Here is a 6,298-nt window from a genome sequence, read left to right as displayed (position 1 = left end):
ATGGCTGTGAAAAGCCCTCTCCCACTCTTCTCCATTAACCCTCATCCATTTCTAACTTCCCTGTACTAATCCCACTCCTTTTAGGAAGCTCTCTAAACTTTTCCATTGTCACACTTACTTCCCATGCCTTCCACTCTTTATGCGTGATCTCTACCACATTACCCATTTCACTCATGTTCTCTCCTACATAGGGATGTGTGCCTCTCAGTTGCATTATAAATTCCTGAAAAAAAGGGACCTTATTTTCACTTTTAAAATGACACCAGAACCCTCCTGTACTTGGAAGCAAAGAGTTAGGAATAGAGGGAAGTTAAAAGACACTGAAGGTTCAGAGAGAGTGACAGAGAGAATCCTAAGTGAAGACTGACCCCATCACAAGTATCCTGGCAGTTCTAGCTCTTTTCTTGACAATCATTTGAATTATTTATTTTTTACAAATAATTATTAAATTATTAATTACTTAAAATGAAGATGGCAATTTAGATCTCCATTATGTGTGGGCTGAGTTGAATAACTGGAAAACAATCAAGTTAATAAATGTTACCTATAGAATGGTATTCCAAAAAAAAAAAATGAATGAGGTTGGGTGAGCTTACATTTTTTGTACCAAATAAACGAATTGAATTTCTAATCCATATGACTTGGGTAAGGATAAAATCTTGATGGATTTTTTTTTTCCAATTCTCTCAGAAACAGCCAGGTTACCTTTTCCCCCACTGGTGACATATATTATTCAATTGTTGACAACCCTGGCATAATGATGCAGGATGCAGAACATCCCGCATATTAGCTAGACAAGCTATCTGTGAAGGGCCATTGTAAGTGGAGAAATAATGTGTCATATTTTACTATTTAACAAGATACATTCATTTTATATATAAGAAGACTACCTTTCATGTTTCAATCGCTCATTTGAAAAAAGCAAAATATAATTCAGAAGAAAAATAGGCGATAATGCAATACAAACTGGGTGCTTAATTTCACTTCATGGAAATTCACTGTTTTGGATTATCTGCATCAGTGATCCACCCATCAAATGTCTCCCTCCATAAACTCCTGTATCGAAACATTTTTCCCCCCTCTCTCTTTAGAGCTGCTGCCTTCTAATACAGAGCTAATGGAGACGTAGGTAAGATGAAAAGATTAGATATCTGCTGAGCGGGGTTTATAAAATCATCTAGCATATACTTTAAAGAGGCCTACTCCAGGAGCACCGCAATTATCACTCTGAACCGGGGTCCATTGAGTGGTGTTTCTCTTTTAACTTATAACACTTTAAAACTAAAGGTTGCCCTAACCGGTTTGGCTCAGTGGATAGAGCGTCGGCCTGTGGACTGAAGGGTCCCAGGTTTGATTCTGGTCAAGGGCATGTACCTGGGTTGTGGGCACATCCCCAGTAGGGAGTGTGCAGGAGGCAGCTGAATCGATGTTACTCTCTCATAGATGTTTCTAACTCTCTATCCCTCTCCCTTCCTCTCTGTAAAAAATCAATAAAATATATAAAAAAAATAAAATAAAACTAAAGGTAGCTGGCCCTCTTGAACAAAAGCAAGTTGAACATAGACTGACTCTGGGTTCCTGTAATTTCAAAATGGACAGTGCTCTCACACTTGAACTCAAGCAGTCGCAAAATTCAAGACAATGAGATTGGGTTTCTGCAGTTTGGCTGTTGTTTAAATGGAGATGAGCACATCCCCCACCTCTGACTGTGGAGAGACAGTAACAGCAGCTGACACTGGGATGGTGGCATTAAGGTCTCAAGGCAGAAATTTGCTGGGAAAGTGCTTGCAAAACAGATTGTTTCCATTTCTGCTCTCCCCATCCTGCAAGTGGTGGCTGCTTCATGGCCAGAAGCAGTTGTGGGGAGGTTGTTGAGGGTGGTTTCAAGGAAACAGCCTGTGTTTAGACTGGAGCAGAGGCTTGGAACCCACAAAAGTGAGCATTTCTCCTTTCACTAGCATTTGCGATGTGTCACCATGGGGGTTGAGAAATCTCGCCCAGATGCTAGTGTGTGCATGTTTTAGGTGTCCTTGTGGGTGAGGACTTGGCAGGCAGCATGGTGCCTTAGACAGTCAAATGGGAGCAGTTCATCCCATTAAAGTCTAGACATTTAAAGAGCAATAAGTGTTTGTGAAAGTTTTTAGAATGGGAGCAAACAGAGGATTTGGAAACGTGAATCTTCCTGAAAAAACAAATCCAAATTAGTCCAAGTGCACTTGGACATGCCTTTCTTTTTGGGTGTATTTTTATTATTTTTTGAAATATTTTACCAAGATCTTTGGGGAATGTAGGCATGTATAAAAACATTACTAAACGCGGTGGTGTACTGTTCTACTCACCAATTGCTGGTCATCTCTAACACAGAGCGTGGACTTATGTGACAGTACTAGCCAAGTCCTTTGTTCAGAATGTTGAGTAAAATAATTAGGTTCAAGGGAATTATTATGGAGAAATCCATCTTTAGTAGCTAATAAAGACATAACACTTTAAATGCATTGAGAATGTATTCTAAAAGGTAGCAACAGGTTATCATTAAAATGTGCACAAGAGCCTGGCTGGTGTAGCTCAGTGGGTTGAGCATTGTCCCATGCACCAGGAGGTCGCCAGTTTGATTCCCAGTCAGGGCACATGACTGCACTGTGGGCTCCATCCCCAGAAGCGGGCATGTAGGAAGCAGCCCATGATGTTTCTCCCTCATGGATGTTTCTCTCTCTCTCTTCCTCTCCCTTCCTCTCTCTGAAATCAATTTTAAAACATGTGCACAAGAATAGACATGTGGACTTTTAAAGAATATGGCAGTAAAAAAAAACATTTTAGATTTTGCTTAGGATTTGTAAGACTCCTAATTGCTCAACCGAAAGCAGTGTAATAATTTTAAAAGCACAGTCATAAAAGTAATAAACACAAACTTCGTGTTGTACACCGAGGGGTTCACACTATTTATTTTGAGTGATGCCATTATTAATTTTAAAATAATGAGCCTTCGTTTCGGACCACTGTTTGGCCAGAGTTTGACCCTGAAATGGGATGTTGAATTGATTTCCAGTTGTGATTATACTGATGTACTACAATCGGTTGGGGATGGCCATGATGTTGTGGTGACAACAGCATAATATAAGTGCTACAAGGCCTTTCTGTGGAGTTTTCAACATGCAGAGAAAAGACAGTCATGTTTGTAAGTAATAAACCAAATTAGCACTGAATACAAATTAAATATGGGGGAACATAGTCCCAAAGAACCCATCACTGACTAGGATTGCAGTTATAAAACAAATGCTTGGTTTAGCATAAGATTTCAGCAAAGCTGTCTAGAGACCATATTGATTTAACTTCTATTTCTGCCTATGAAGCTGAAACTGGCAGCTTTACCTCATTCATTTCAACTCCGATTTTTATTTTTTCTGAAATGAAAAAATGTCCCGCTGACATAAGTACAGGTAAGTGACAATTAACAGTGTTGACATCAGCAGGTGTTATCAGATTTAAAAAGGAGGAAAAGGACAACACCAGGAGGCATGCAAGTGGGGAATCAGAACAGATATTGGAAGGGGCAAAAAATGAGAGGAACAAGAGTGTTTTAGTGGTCTTGATGGCTTCGTTGAAAGTCAATAGCTTTGCACATGTCCCAGTGAGAAAGCCATGTACACCGTGACACAAAGCCAACATTTGTATTTTCTGAATCCATCTGATTGTCTCTGGTGGATAAAAACTTGAGCTCAGATAGACACCTAAACTGGCTGGGAAAAGTTTCAGAAAAGAGAGAAACAAATGAGAAGCCCAGAAAAGAGAGAAATAAGTTGATAGCAAAGATCCCTTTCCTCAATGATGACAGTGGAAAGGGCACTACTCATAAATATTAATAATCATGGTAAGAACAATGATCATCTGTAGAGCACTGTTAATTTTGCACATTTGTTCTCCATCTACTGCTTCACTAGAGCAGCATGAGGCAAGTAGGGCAACAATTCTTATCTTCATTTGACAGATGACAAACAAATAGAAAATGCTTCATGAAACTGGAGTAACGTGTCCAAGCTCCCAGGAGTAAAATACTATAGTGGCAGAGTTGCGGCTAGAACTTAGGTGTCCTGATTCCCAGCACTTAGCTCTTTCCCTTACTTCTCTGACCACTCCTGAGCCACAGGCCACACTAATGTAACTTAACTCAGAAAATAAATTACTTAAAACTGCTTTGGCCAAGACCACCATCTCCCAGTAATTCACCAAAATGACTAACACAAAGGGAAAGAGGAGAGGCCCCGGCTATATGTTCTCTAGGCCTTTTAGAAAACATGTAGTTGTTCCTATGGTCACATACGTGTGAATCTACAAGAAAGGTGATATTGTAGACACCAAGGGAATGGGCACTGTTCAAAAAGGAATGCCCCACAAATGTTCCCATGACAAAACTTTAAGAGTCTATGATGTCACCCAGCATGTAGTGGGCATTGTTGTGAATAAGCAAGTTAAGGGTAATAGTCTTGCCAAGAGAATTAACATACGTATTGAGCATATTAAGCACTCTAAGAGTTGAGATGGCTTCCTGAAACATGTGAAGGAAAATGATCAGAAAAAGAAGGAAGCCAAAGACAAAGGTGTCTGGGTTCAACTGATGTGTCAGCCTGCTCCGCCCCGAGAAGCACTCTTTGTGAGAACCAATGGAAAGGAGCTTGAGCTGCTGGAAGCCATTCCCTATGAATTCATGGCATGATAAGTGTAAAAACAAAAGAGAATGGTGTCTTTTCCCCAAAAAATTATTTAAAGAAAATCAAAATACCCATTTTGTAACTGGATCATATTATTCGCTAGAGGCCTGGTGCACAAAATTCGTGCATGGCGGGGGGGGTGTCCCTCAGCCCAGCCTATGCCCTATCACAGTAAAGGAGTCCTTGGGGGATGTCTGCCTAAGCCTGCACTCAGACATCCCTCTCACAGTCCAGGGCTCTAGCAGCCCAGGACCCCTCACTCCTTACTGACTGCCTGCCACAGAGGTGGGAGAGGCTCCCGCCACTGCCACTGCACTCACCAGCCATGAACCCAGCTTCTGGCTGACTGGCACTCCCTCTATGGAAGTGCACTAACCACTAGGGGGCAGCTTCTGCATTGAGTGTCTGCCCCATGGTGGTCAGTGCACATCATAGCGACCAGTCATTCCGCCATTCAGTCGATTTGCATATTAGCCTTTTATTATACAGGATTGTTTCAGGTCAGCACTTTCTCATTCTAGATCTCCTTGGTCTGACTTTATAGTTCCCTTTTCTGGTCATACTGCACCCTAACTGGTTTGGCTCAGTGGATAGAGCATCGGCCTGCAGACTGAAGAAGGCTTCCAGGTTTGATTCCAGTCAAGGGCATGTACCTTGTTTGTGAGCTTGATCCCCAATAGGGGGCGTGTAGGAGGCAGCTGATGGATGTTTCTCTTTTGTTGATGTTTCTAATTCTCTATCCCTTTCCCTTCCTCTCTGTAAAAATCAATAAAATATATTTTAAAAAATAGTCATACTGATTTTAATATGTATAAAAGATAAGGAAATCCTTCCCTGAAATTAGAGACAATGGCAGGCACAAATATTCTGAGTAAGTCTATAAAATTCACTGAATCTCAATTTTCTTATCTGTAAAAAGAGGAATTCAGATTTATTTTAAGAATATATTTTTACTGATTTCAGGGAGGGAAAGAGAGATAGAAACATCAATGATGAGAGAGAATCATTGATAGGCTGCCTCCTGCACATTCCCTACTGGGGATCAAGCCTGCAACCTGGGCATGTGCCCTGATTGGGAATCGAACCATCAAACTATTATCTCCTGGTTCATAGGTGGATGCTCAACCACAGAGCCATGCCAGCTAGGTGAGGGATTCAGATTTAATGTTTTTTTATACTTACTTTCCATTCATTTGTTAATTAATATGTTATTATTCCTATCCATGATATATTTATTCATGTTATATATTAATTTTAATAGAATTTAACCTTCCACCTGAGTTTCTGGGCTTATGCTTGTAGTATTGCCATGTATAGACTCCCTTGCTTTTCAAAGTGTGGGTGGTGGACCAGCAACTTCACTGTAATTTGGGAGACTGTTACTAATTCAGAGTCTCATGCTCTAACCCAGATCTATTAAACATAATATGCATTTTTAATAAGATGCTTGATGATCTGTATGTACTTTAATGTTTGAGAAATGTCATAGATCACAATCTTTTAGGAAAAAAGGGAAATAAGACTTTGTGAATCTGTCTATAAGACACATAGTGTATGGTGATTTAGAGGCTCATTTGAAGTCAAGTAATTGT

General features: G+C 40.3%; 1 pseudogene; it reads left to right on the top strand.

Annotated features, from left to right (window-relative positions):
• The first annotated feature begins 4,228 nt into the window (after positions 1–4,228).
• LOC106694426 lies at positions 4,229–4,711 on the top strand (annotated as a pseudogene).
• Positions 4,712–6,298: the final 1,587 nt, after the last annotated feature.

This window comes from Myotis lucifugus, unplaced genomic scaffold (genome assembly GCF_000147115.1).
Source record: "Myotis lucifugus unplaced genomic scaffold, Myoluc2.0 scaffold_456, whole genome shotgun sequence".
NCBI lineage: Eukaryota > Metazoa > Chordata > Mammalia > Chiroptera > Vespertilionidae > Myotis > Myotis lucifugus.
This window is presented reverse-complemented; position numbering and strand designations above follow the sequence as displayed.